The 13,564-nt window shown below is 45.3% G+C and overlaps 1 non-coding gene across 1 annotated transcript; it reads left to right on the top strand.

Annotated features, from left to right (window-relative positions):
• The first annotated feature begins 1,549 nt into the window (after positions 1 to 1,549).
• LOC132649418 (small nucleolar RNA SNORA48) lies at positions 1,550 to 1,687 on the top strand. Its single transcript, XR_009587851.1, has one exon. It is a non-coding gene; the product is annotated as a small nucleolar RNA SNORA48 (small nucleolar RNA).
• The last annotated feature ends 11,877 nt before the right edge of the window (positions 1,688 to 13,564 follow it).

The following is a 13,564-nucleotide window of genomic DNA, read 5'->3' as shown; positions in this document are numbered from 1 at the left end:
GGAGTATTTCCCCCAACTTTGTAGCAGGCTCAAAAAAAGAAAAAAAAAAATCAACTCAACTCATTTTCTGCCACCATTTTAGGAGTTTAAAAATTCCCCAAAGATGAACAGGAGACCTATTGTCTTTAAGGTTTTTACTATGGATCATGAAGGGAAAACAGCATCATGAAAATAGCAATCACAGAGAGGCAGTAAATAACCCAATCTCTTTCAGTTCTTATGATCACAGTACCTCATATACAGGGTTGTTTGTTCATTTTTTTTTAAGGCAAAGTCTCTCTATTTAGCACAGGCTGGCTTTAAAGTCATGATGCTCTTGCCTCTAACTCTCAGATCCTGGGATTAAGGCTTGCCTGGCTTTTGTATATAGTTTCCAACTCCTGGGATCCTGGACTAGAGCTCTGAAGATCTTTTTCACTGACTTTCCCATTGCTTCCTGATGTTTCCTTACCAAGGTCACAGGGGTCATATGGCCTTCTCTTCCCAACTGGGCAGGCAGTTGTCTCTTGGTACTCGGAAGGTATTGACTTCTCTGAAGATTGGAGAATGAGTTACACAGATTGCTTTACTGCCTGGTGCCTCTCCTATCTTTGCTTGCATAAAGTTCATTTTCCCTGAGGACAGGCTCCAAGCTCTGATCTTCTGTCTCCAACACTTAGGTGGCTTTATCTCCCAATGGCTGTGTTCTTTACTGTAGTCACAAGCAGTATGGAATTCAAGTATGGCTTGACTCTGGGGCGTTCTCTCTGAAAAATGCCTAATTCTCAGGTGGTAAATGTGTGCCTTTATCCTTATCACGAGTCTGGGAATTTTTAGGGAGCTGCAGTTGTTATCTGAAACTTTCTTGTAGACATTAGCAAGCACAAGCAGAGAGGAGTGGGTTAGGCCAGCCTGGAAGGGGTGACTGTGTGCTCAGACATGGCTTACTAAGATCATGACTAATAAAATATTATCTGGAGTCAAAGGACACACGGCTGACATGGAGTTTCAAGAAGAGGGCTTCCATTTGTTATGACTGCACTTACACAGCTTTCTGTGTTCTTTGCCTGGTCCCAGGAAAAGCAAGAGAATGAGACAGTAAGAGAAAAAGAGAGCTAGAAAGATGGGAGGAAGGAGGCAGGATTAGAGGTCTTGAGGCAGGATTGCCAGACCCTACAGGATAGCTGGACACTTTGAGCCAAATTTGGATGGGAAAATGGGGATTTAATGAAGCAAGCAAAGGGGGAAATGACTAACAAGTAACCAGAGACTTAAATCAAAGCGACGGAAAGCCAAGAGCTGGCGAAGCTATCCAAGAACATCAGCCGGAAGCTTCCCTTTTTCTGTATGGGTGGCCTCATGCCACTCCCATGTCTGCGCATCTTCTGTCAGTGGAGGACGACGAGGCCACCCACTGGAAGTGATAAGTCTTCAGGACTTTCATCTTGTTATTCCGCTTTTCTGGTAAGACGTTCTTTCATGCACAGGGGCGGAGGTTGCAGCAACCCCTCATCACAGATTCCCGTGAGCTTCCAGGAGAAGCTGCCCTGGAACTATCCGAGCCTCCCCCTTCCCCCATTGGACAAAGAGACATCTTGTTAGTGGTGTTATTTTATCAGTCAGGGGCAGGGCCGATGGCAGTCCTTTGTCCATCCTAGCTTGATGTCTGGCTTGGTGGCCAAAGCTGTTTTATGCCCAGGACACCAAACCAAACCAAATCAAATCCAGGAAGTGTATTGCAGGAGGAGGAAGACACAGAACTGCTTTCTGCCATTACAGAGTGCTGTCGGGGAAAGACACTCACAGACTGCCTTCTGCCCATGCCACAGGCGGGTCGTAACACACAGAGCCCTGCCTACCACCATGCAGTGCAGAGAGGGAGGAGGAAGATAGACAGAGAGCTGTGGACCGCCATGCCATCCACAGACCTGCTCTCCTGTGCTCAGCATAGACAGGCCGTAGACGCCCACTTACCACCACAACTCGCAGCGTGAGGACGGAAGATATCACCCAGCGGCCTGCCGGCCACTTGGCCAGCCTGCAGTGGGAGCCACCACAATGTACAGGTATGTGTTGGACAGATGGGAGAGAAAGAGAAGTGGAGACTTGAGCATTATGAAGAGGGACAGAACTGGAGACCCGAGGGTGGAGAGGAGGAGCCTGTTGTTGGTGGACTGCTACCTGGGGTCACAGTGCGGTCCCAGCCTGAGCCACCACTGAGGGCCATGTCTGGGCCTGTGATATTACCATTAGAGAATACGGTGACATCTGTGGTAATAGCTTCTGGGGACAACATGGATGGGCAGGGGCTATGCAGAGACTGGCCCTGCCCCTTACTGGCTGTGGTGCTCTGAAGAGCTAAGGAGAACCGGTCCTGCGCCTTACCCAGGTAGCACGGTGGAGCTGACCCTGGTAGTTGGGGTGTGGGTGAGCCCGCCTTAGGGCTAGAGCATGGGAGAGCTGGCCCCACCACCTCTGCTGAGAGGTGGCCTGGGCAGGGGAGATACCCTTCACCTACCTCCTCATCTCCCCAGGGTCATGAGAGAGGGTGAGATGGCCGTGCCTCTCACCGGCCGCAGCGCTTGGAAGAGTGGGCCCTGCACCCCACCTGAGCAGCACAGTGGAGCTGGTCCTGATGCCAAAGGCATGGGTAAGCCGGCTCCAAGTGTGTGAGAGTTGGGGGAGCTAGCTAAGGCCCTCACCCATTGTAGCTAGCACTTGGGAAACTGGGCCCTGTACCATGACTGGGCAGCACAGTGGAACTGGCCCTGGAGGCATGGGTGCAGGTGAGCAGGCCCGGAAGGCATGAGAGCAGCAGAACTCACCCTGCCTCCTGCTGATGGCAGCACTTGGTATAGTGTGCTGGTGGTGAGGGTGAGGAAGAGCCAGTGGGCTGACCAGCTCGGCTACCACACAGGCCCAGATCCAGGGCTCTGGGTTGACCTACCCCAAAATCTGTATCATCTGTGAATGGTTGGAACGCATGAAAGGGCCAGCCCTGTTGATCCAAAGCTGCAGGACCTCCATGACACAGGGCAACAGCGGGATAGCTGGGAGGGAGTCCCAATGAGGATCCAGTATTGACGGTGTCACGGAAGCCAGAGACCTCGAACCAGACTCCTTGAAATAAACATTTGCAAGTGAAGATGTGTGGACAGAGGGATACACCTCGGGACCCAATGTGACATACTACAGCTTCCACGATGAGATTGTTTTTATGCTTTGTTGTTGCTGTTGTTGTTTGTGTGTGTGTGTGTATGTGAGTGTTTTATTTTGAGGGGGGAGGTTCCGAAAGCAAAGGGTGAATATGAGGGAATGGGGAGATGAGTGGGACTGGAGTGCATGATGTGAAATCCTGAAGAATCAATAAAAACTGTAAAAAAAAAAACCTAAAATATTAAAAAAGAAAGATACAAGATTTACAAACATGACAGTCATCACCGTCATCATAATCACCACCGTCATCATTATCAGCATCATCACCATCATCATAATAATCATCACTGCTATCATCACCACCACCACCACCATCATCATCACCACCACCACCACCATCAACATCATCATCATCATCATCATCATCATCATCATCATCATCATTGTCATCATTGTCATCATCATCTGGCAATCCCTGAATCACAGAAACCTGCATCCCACACACACTAGAATCTCATCGTGTTGCTGATTCATCTCGTGGGAATCTGGCATCAGTTCAGAAGAGAAGACTTCTGGGTATTTAGCAGCCAGAACTTCAGTAAATGAAAATTGCATGCCCACCATAATACGACCTGTCAAAGCTATAGTGAATTTTATGATAACAATAATAATGTTAACTGATGTCATTTGTGAGTTTCATCCCCTAACCTGGCCGGCACAGGAAGCGAATTGCCACCACTTGCTGCATAGAAAACAATCTAGAGGGACCTTCAGGGAACCTGTCAATCACTCCCCAACCCGAGTGTTCCAAGCAGCTAAGGATGTCTGTAGGGCTGGAACTCAGATAGCCCTTACAGACGCCAGTCAGCTCTTGACGGATGAAAACTTTCAACAGGGCCGTGGAGTGACTAATGCTTGGCCTAACATCTGGTCCTCTTTGTGGCCAGTTTTCTTAATCCAACTCTTTAATCCAACTCTGGCTTTCTTCCCATGTTGCTGTAGGCCTCATGGCCCTCACTGCCTGGTTTGGAGGAGGCATCCAGCTCTGAAAAGCTGTCAGACACATTCACCTAAGAGGAGTTCCATGCAGGATCTGTCTTCATCTCAGAAGCTCCCCTTTCACATTTATTTGTTTGTTTGTTTGTTTGTTTGTTTATTTGCTGAACCAATGGGTTAGGGTTTTGCTTGTACCTAAGCAAGATGGTCTCTGAGACTTGACCCTGTCAGGAGGTTCACAGAAGTGGCTTTTTAATACATTTATTTTCTAATAGATACACAGAATTTAAAGGTCAAATTCATCTCCTGGTGTTATTAACAGAACCAGCCTGACTCTGCACACTTGCTCTTCACACTTGGTTCCTGGACCTCAAGGCAAACACCGTTTATCTTTCAAATATGTCTTCTGTCTCTCAGGAAATATGTTTATGCTCCTGTTTTCCAAAGTTCAGTTTCCTACACTATGTATTTGCTCTCTTTTCTGAAATATAATTTCTTAGTTCCTGACTTTGCATTCACTGTAAGGTACACACACACACACACACACACACACTCTCTGTCTGTCATCCCTGGGAGATGAGTATCAGATATCGATTACTTCACACAAATTATCACAAGGTTAGTGCCAAAAGGGAATAAACATTTGCTATTGCTATGAGGCAAGAATGTGGGCTGACTTAGCTGAGTGGTTCTGGCTTCATGAACTTGAAGTCATCTGAGGATTCTTAATGGCATCTGTAAGCCCTTTTGCATTGTCAGGGACATGCACACAGCCTACTGTGACTGTCACTCCTGCTCGCAGCCATGTCCTGCAACAAGTGCCGTAGCCAATCAAAATCACAGTTCCTTTCTCTATAGCTTTTCTATTCTCTTCGGTGCTAAACTTGTCTCTCTTTCCCCATTTGCAAATAAGAACTTATCACCAGTCCTTCCATGAACTGTGGACAAAGCCAGGGCTCTTCCCTAAATGTGCGAGCTCTTCTTCCCGCCCGTCTTCTCCCTAGCTGTGTTTCTGGAATTTCTCTTCTTCCAATTTGAATTTGTCTCCTTGGGCTTACAGCACACAATCTGTCTTGGGATTTCCCTCCACTCTTATTCTAAGGTTTCATTTTTTTTTAAATTTTTGTTTTTATGTTTTATTTTCTTTTTGATTGATATGCATTAATCATACATCTTAATGGGGTCCAATGTGATGTTTCAGCACATACATACAGCATGAATCATCAACCCCAGCTATCCTTCACCCCTTCGTCTCTTCTACCCTCCGTAGCTCTCTAGAAATCACCATTCTACTTTGACATTTTTAACAGAACATTCACAATGAGACATATCTTTGTGCCAGTGGAATCCATTCTTATGAATATATATATATAATGTGTGTGTGTGTATCAATCCCTGGCAGTCAAGTTGATCCCATAGCTAAGATGATTGTAAAACAGTGCTTCGTTAGACATAGGCACACAGGTCCCTGGTGTGCAGATGTTTTTTCCTTTGAATATATAGCCAGAAGTATGATAGCTAGAACCCAGAATTTTCCATAATGGCTGAACCAACTTGCATTTCTACCAGCAATGTTTGAGGCTTCCTTTTTTTCTACATCTGCAAACAGCCTTTACTTTTTAACCTTTTAGTAATAACCACTTTAACTGGAACAAGATGATACTTCATCATAGTTTTGATTTTCATTTCTCTGATAGAATGATATTGAATATTTTAAAAATATCATTGCTGGCCATTCGGCATTTCTTCATTTGAAAAATGTTCAGATCCTGTGGCCATTTTAAAATTCAATTATTTGTGAGTTTTGTTATTGTTCTTGCTATCATTGCTTAGTTCTTTGAGCACCTTAGATACTCTGGATATAAATTCTTTGTCAGATGAACAGTGGCAAATACACCCTCGCTCTGTGCCACGGGGGTTGGATGTTTATAAAGACTGCATCAGTGGTCTTCCTGCCCTCTGGCTTTCAGTTGACTTTGGTCAGTGGAAACATGGGAATTGGTGGGAGAAGGAGCAGAGGTCGGGGGGGAAGATTAGTAGGTGTGTTTGTTCCCTAGCTCATTCCCTGCTGGGTGGTGGGCTGGTGGCTGCATTGACACTCCCTGTGTTTGTGACTTCAGAATCCCCCTTGCTATCCTTCCGTCCTCGTGCTACTTCATGAGGCAGCAGTTCTGGGCAGCAGTTCACTGTGCATTGGCTACTAGCTTCTCTGGGTCTGGTGTCCATCAGGTTATATACAGCAGGTTTCGTAGCTACAGATTGGCAGCAAGGGGCAAGATAAAGCTGGAATCAATCGCTAGTTGGTTCTCCAAAGCTCAGGCAAGCTGTCTGAAAGCGATGGAATCTCAGCTGGCTGAGTCACTCACTGGTCTTGAAGGACCCTAGGAAGGCCTGGAATTTTTCTACCAGGGCAACACAACCTTCCATTTTGCAATAAGAGTCTTATTCTGCCCAAGGTATCTGGAGTGCATAGTCTATTGTTCAACTTCCTGTCCCCACAGGAAGGGCCATTGTTTGGTTACAGGAAGTAGGGGACAGAAATCTGAGAAGCCAAGTGCAAAACCACTTCTGTTTTTTCTACCTCCTCAGGGACCTGTGGCCCACGCATCTAGGTTTTATCAGGATACTTTCCGGGAAAGGAGTTAGTTTTGTTGTTGTTGTTTTGTTTTGTTTTATTTTATTTATTTGTTTATTTTTTTACTTCCTCTGCCATAGTTTTAAGTTTCCACTTTCCCTGGATGCTTCATCACCTGTAGCTCTCTGCTCTTCAGCTCTCCAGTCTTGTAAACATGAGCTATGTGCTAGCATCTCTCAATTCCTGTTGACATCAGCTGTGTGCTGACATAGGCTCGCCAAGTCCCTTTGACTATGTGGGTTTTAGCCTCTTTTTTATTGTTTGCCTGTGTTCCCATGGCGTTTCTGAATGGAAAGAAGAATGGGCATGTCAACACCTCTGTGTGGACCCTTAGTCAGCTCTTCTGCCAGAGATATGGGATCGATTATTCTTCCTATGGATGTTTGCATGGTGTTTAGAAAGCTGTTGCCGAATCTGACTTATTTTATGAAGCAGTGAAATATCTGGTGATGTGGACAGATGTCATTATGTTTTCATGGCTGTTGTCCTTAAACTTCACTAAGAGAGTGGTGGTGTTGAACGGGGGCACCTGAGTCACTTTTGCCTGCTCCCACAAATGAAGCCATAGTTACAAATATGACATTCCTGGCTGTAAAATGCTGAATTGCTTCCAGAATTATTTTCCCACATTTTCCCTCCTAAGAATTACTAAGGATGTTTCCATCTGTCCAGAAACCAGTCCTGGTCACTTAGGAATTCATTGCTAGCTAGGTCCAGACCACACAATAGTCTTGAGTGGGAAATTTCCACTAGGGTGCCACACTGGTTCTCCTGGGGCCAGTGCTACTGGACATACTGCTGCCCATGAAAACATGATCTCTAGATCAAAGGACCAAGGGTTTGTCCCTTACCCTCAGACCAGCCACCCTGAGGAGTGAGAGACAAGTTCTGGTCTTGAACACATGAGAATAGGGTTCTTGAGCCTTTTTGCATCCTAACTTACCTTCTCCCCTGGTAAGGCTGAACTCGGGCTCTTCGGCTCCCACTCAGATAGACCCACAGGGATGAGGCACCCAGCAAGAGGCTGTATCTATTCACTCACAGTAGATCTTTGCTCATCTGTCTAAACATCTCTACAGTAAGAGAGGGAATACTTCTGCCTCTGGCCTCCAATTCTATTGGCAGAAGTTTCACAGAGGAAGTTCCAGCATAGTGCTTCTACTAACTCCTATTTATGCCCAACAACCTTCTCTTACAATCCCACCCTCTAGAGGGAACTCCTTCTCAGATGCCCTCTGTTCTTTCTAACTAGCCGTCTCTGACTGCTCCTTACACAGCTGAGCATAGCTTAGTTCACTGTGAGGATGAGCTCATTGCTCTAAGACTGCCAACAAACATCTAGGCTTCCCGAGATCAATCCCGTTTCTCATACATGCTGCTAGAGTCCAGAAACCCATGGGAATTTGAGCTCCCTACCTTTTCCCCTCTATCAACTTCCTTCCCTCCTACGTGGGCAGGAGGACACAGAGATACAGGAAGGAATTCCACTACCTCTTCCCAACGCCACTGGACAACTGTGTTCTGCACGTTAAGCACAGCAGAACAGACGGACAACAAATTAAAGACGAAGGTCTCCAAAGTGAATGGTCACAAGATGTTATGAGGAGGTAGAGTACAGAGTTCCTATTTATTTTTAATTTCATGCTTAAGAACAGTCTGTGCACACATATGGGACATAGGTAAATAAATAAATTCTACAATCCATAATCAAATATCTTTTTTTCCAAACAGGATACAGACTTTTAGAGGGGGCAAGGAAGCAATGTCGACAAGATGGATCTGGAAAGACAAGAGACCTTTGTCACTATTGCACTAAGGCGTTTAATAATCTGATTTGAAGGCTGGCTGTCACAGGGTTTCTGTGTGGGTGTCATGCCTGTGAGCCCCTTCTTACTCAGCTGTATGGAGACAAAGCCTCTTTGCTTTCAGTTTTCTGGAAATTCTCTTTGTTTGCCTCCCAAGACTTATCAGATCCACACAATATTAAAATTTTAGGTGAATAGCATCAGAATTTTGGTGTGGATGATGTTTATAGCTTCGTCTTGTCACCCATGTTGACACAAAGTGTTAGTATTTCTTCAGTTTGTGAGTCTAATGCTCACGTTCCATTTCTGTATGGCTGTGTGTTTAATTGCTATCAGCCATAGAATGGCTGGCTGCTGAGAGGTTTAAAGACTGAATCCATTCAGACAGCAAGCAGAGCTGTGATTCTCCATGTCAAGACACACTTCTGTATGGTTGGGAGCAGACGCTGATCTACCAATCTTCAGCCCTGGCTCACCCAGTGGATCTCCTATAAGACCACAGGGAAATGCGCAAGAAAGGATACTACAGTTGTAAGCTGCACTGTGGGTGTGACCGGAAGATGCAATACTGAGTCAAGGAGGGCTTAACTCTCATTGGATAGAAGTCTATGCCTTAGGTTCTAAATTTAAAACTCACATGGTTTTGTCTAGAAGTTGTGTGTTCCATTTCTTACTCTATAACCAGCCTCTAAGAGACAGCCTTTGGTCTCTACCATGCATCGACCTCCCCCTCAACCAGGGATGTCTATGACAAGCAGAATGTTGAGAAAATGTTGATGTACCCCCATGGCTTTGGTCTTAGCTGTCATGTCTCACTCTGCTTCTTTCTTGGACCGTTCTGTCCAGGGGAACTGAACTTTCATGCTGTGAGCATCCATCCTTGCGCTATCGGGTCTACAGACACCTAAGTTTGGACCCCCTCTCTCCAAATGCCCATATTTTGAGCTCTTGGTCCCTAGATGTGGCAGTGTTGGAAGATGGTAGAACCTTTGGGACCTTGGGCCTCGCAGAAGGAAGTTATGTTGTTGATGACACCAGTTGGGATTCTGGTTCCTTCTTTTTCTCTTTGCTTGCTGGCTGCTATGAGGTGAAAATCTTCCTCCAGCACACCCCCCACTGCAATCCATGGTCTTTGTAAGCCTCCAAATAACAGGATCGGGCAGTCAGAGACAGAAACCACAAGGCCAAAGAAACCTTTCCTTCTTTAAGTTCTCTTATCTCAGTCATTTTGTCATAGTAACGTGAAGTGGACTAGCATAACAGAGATAGGAAATTTACATAAAACAGTTCAGTTTTGCAGGGGAGAGGGTAGTGACGTCAAGCAGATGCAGTGGACTGTGGTAGATGTGGCGCCGTGGTACAAGCACTGCAGTGGAGCCGGCGAGCCGTTAGTGGGTTTCAGAAACGCCACCGTTGTTTCAGCTTTGGTTTGCTGAAACTCCAGGAAAGAAACTTTGAGGTGACTGGAGGAAAGGGAAGGATCTTTCAGGCAGACAGTTGTGCATATGAGGGAAGAGAATTGAGCTCAATAACAATTTACTGGGAGAAAATAGCTTTTGGGGACTTTCATCTATGGGTCACCCTGAAAATATAAAACAAATAAGAAAAATGTTCTCTAAAAGGTTATGGCTCCTTAATATTTAAGTTATGAGAGATCACTTGAAACCCTTAGGCCACTTGAGATCAATGCTGTCCAATATGGTAAGCCTCAGACATGTGTGGCTGTTTGGTTCACAAACCATAACTAGCCTGCGTCAAATATACTGGAGTATAAACTACCAAAATTTGAAGACAGACCAAAGGAAAGGAAGGTCTCTCATTAATAGCTTTAGCATTGAGTTGGGGACTCAGCCAGTAAGGTGCTGGCTGAGTAAGCCTGATCTCCAGTTTAAAAAAAAAAAAAAAGTTGTGCTGCCACTCACCTATAATCCCAGGGTTGGGAAAGTAGACACAGGAGGCTCCCAGGAGACAGACAGGCCCCTCTCTGGCCAGCCAACCTGGACAAATCAGTAAGTTTCAAAAACCATCTGGCACTCTAAAAAACCACATTCAAGGTTGACCTCTTGCCTACACACACACACGTACATGTGTTCATATGTGGACATGCAGATTTATAATCCAATAAGTTTAAAATGCCTTGATGAAAAAACTTTTGACATTAATATGTGTCAGTACAGTATTTTAAATATATTGGACGACACAGAATACATCATTTTGATGAGTTTCACCCATTTTTTTCTTTTTCCTTTCTGGAAATGAGCCACTGGGATATTTAAAACTCTACCCATGATTTTCCGGTGTGGCTGGTTTTGTCTCCCTGTGGCACAACACTGGTTAGTTGGCTGTGACGGCAATAAAGCAAGAGAGACATAGGCACCAGTGCCATCAGATGGAACAAAGGCATGGGATCAAAGCAGCCTGTGGGATTCTCTGTGCTCGCTCTGAGCTGAGTGGTCTAGTGTGAGGTCTAGGGGGAATGTAGCCAGGGAAGAGGGAACATCAAGGTTAAAAACCAGAGCAGATGCCCAGATGCTGGGTAGCCTCAGGCGTGTAGGTCTCACACGCCATCTTGGTACCCATGGCGTGAGACCGTTTCCATTGTGCTACTTCCCTGACCCTGAACTGTTTCCATTCAGAACGATGTGGATCACCTGCAGCTTTTGTCTCCTCCCTACTCCCACTTTCCTTTGGTTTGGATGTTCAGGGTTTCCGTTGCTCATATTCCACTGCAGCCCCAAAAAATATTAAAGGGAAGATTCCAGAAATATAGAATCCATAGCTTTAGGAAATTTCATTGCAGTGCATTATCATAATGGTTCCATTTCATTATTAGCTATTGTAAATCTTCTTATGCCTAACAGATAAATCAAACTTCATCATGAACACATACATATATATGTATATGAAAATACAGGTTTATGTTTGTTTAAGAATCTGTAAAATATTTTAGGAAGTATCCACACAGTGTCTCACAGGGACGGGGTTGGAGCTGTAGTTGCTGTGACATTATTGCTTGAAGGGAGGGGAGAAAATGGGCTTTGCTAAAAGAAAGAGGAGAGGAATGCTTACTGGACAACAGAGGGATGGCCTGGTTTACTATTTAAATCTAGCTTGCTTGTATTCCATGTGGTTTACAGTTAGGTCTGAGGATTTATCCATTTTCTGCTTTGTTGCTTGATTTGAGGTTTTTGCTGGGTGAATTTTGGGTTTACCCATAGGCTGTTTAATTTCATGATGGGTAAGAGACCTGGCTATCTTGGCTTGAGAGAGGCAGTAATTGCTTCTCAGATCTGAAGACTCCATCCGTTGGTCCCTAATCTCAGAGACCGACAAGGTCAGTCACAGAAGGCTATCCCAACCCTTTATCATGCTCTGCACCGAGGCCCTGGTTCTATTCTAGTCACGGGCACCAAACCGTTGAGTGGCCTGGCCAAAAGCTTGCAGCATCTTCCTGTGACTTTACATCTTTACTGGTTAACCAGCTTCTGGATCACAAAAGCCAGAGTGCTCTCAGATTTGCACTGGGACATTTTCAGAGCACAAGTGTCACTAAGAACATTGCGTCTCTTAGGCAGAGAGCGCTTTGATGAGGATAATTGATGTGTTCCAGGACTACCTGTAAAACAGCAATATTATAACAGAAGAGAACACTGCCCCATGCAGAGAAGGCTGCCGGGAGCAGAGACGAACCCTGGGCTTTCTAAGTAACTTCAGAGAGTTTAAACATCTGAGATCTGAACTACTTCCATACAAAAGAGCTAGAAAGGCTTCTTCTCCTAACGGGAGACATAATAGCGCAGAGACTTAGTGACAAACTTTGCAGTGGTGACACACTGTCTCATCCTTTAGAAAGCTAGGAGTCAAGGTGTCGGTGGGATTGGTTTCTTCTCAGGACTGGGAGAAGAAGCTTTTCCAGAACTCTTATCTAGATAAGAGTTGTTGTTTGCCGAGGGTCTTTAGTGTTTACTGGCTTGGAGACATATCAACCCTGTCTTCATGCATGGGGCACCCCTCTCCTACCATGCATATGGCCGAATCCACATCTCTGCTTCCTATGAGGCTCAGAATCCGCATTAACAACTTCATGTTATCATGACACTTCTGTGAGGAACCAGCCCATCTCTAAATGAGGTTGCTTCCTGTCCTGAGATCCTGGGGCTCAGGATTTCAGCCTGTAGATCTGAGTGGAAGTTTGCTATGGGCTACATAAGAGAAGGGCTGGTAATTTTTGCCCTGCTTGGCAAGCATGACCGAGCAGCATCCCCTTTTGAGAGATAAGTGGAAACTGGCTTACTTTTCTGTGATTACTGTAATTGTCCATTCAACTGTCTTCCCTGCTGGCTGTTAGGATTCTGATCAGTTCTTCTGTAAATAAGGGGCTTTATTTCCAGAGACATGGCAGGTGTGTTGCTATAGGCCAACTGGATTATTGATTTTAAAAGAGAAATAGAGGGAGGAAGGCAAGAAGAGAAGGATACAAATGATGAAAAAGCAAAAGAGAAACAATGGAAGAACGTAGTAAAATTTTTTAAATCTTTTTTTCTTTTCTGCTTTTGAGACAGAGTCTCAGCTATCCCAAGACGGCCTCTGATTTGGTATGTAACCAAGAATGACCATGAAATCCATCTTCTTGCCTCCACCTCTGCTTCTGGGGTGTTGGGATTGTAGGTGTGAGGCACCATTCCCACTTACATTCAGCACTGGTAAGTAAACCCAAGGCTCAGGTCGTGCTGGGAAAACCTTCTACCAACTGAGCCACATCCCCAGGCTCAAGCGAAGATCATAAATGCGCTTAGTAAAAGTAAGAGGTCATCAGGCTTCTATTTCTCAATCAACTTTCTGTTTGTTTGTTTGTTTGTTTGTTTTCCAAGATAGGGTTTCTCTGTGTAGCCCTGGCTCTCCTGGAACTCACTCTGTAAACCAGGCTGGCCGAAAACTCAGAGATTTACCTGCCTCTGCCTTCCTCTGCCTCTGGCTCTGAGTGATGAGATTA

The sequence above is a fragment of the Meriones unguiculatus genome, chromosome 19 (genome assembly GCF_030254825.1).
Source record: "Meriones unguiculatus strain TT.TT164.6M chromosome 19, Bangor_MerUng_6.1, whole genome shotgun sequence".
NCBI classification, from domain to species: Eukaryota; Metazoa; Chordata; class Mammalia; order Rodentia; family Muridae; genus Meriones; species Meriones unguiculatus.
This window is presented reverse-complemented; position numbering and strand designations above follow the sequence as displayed.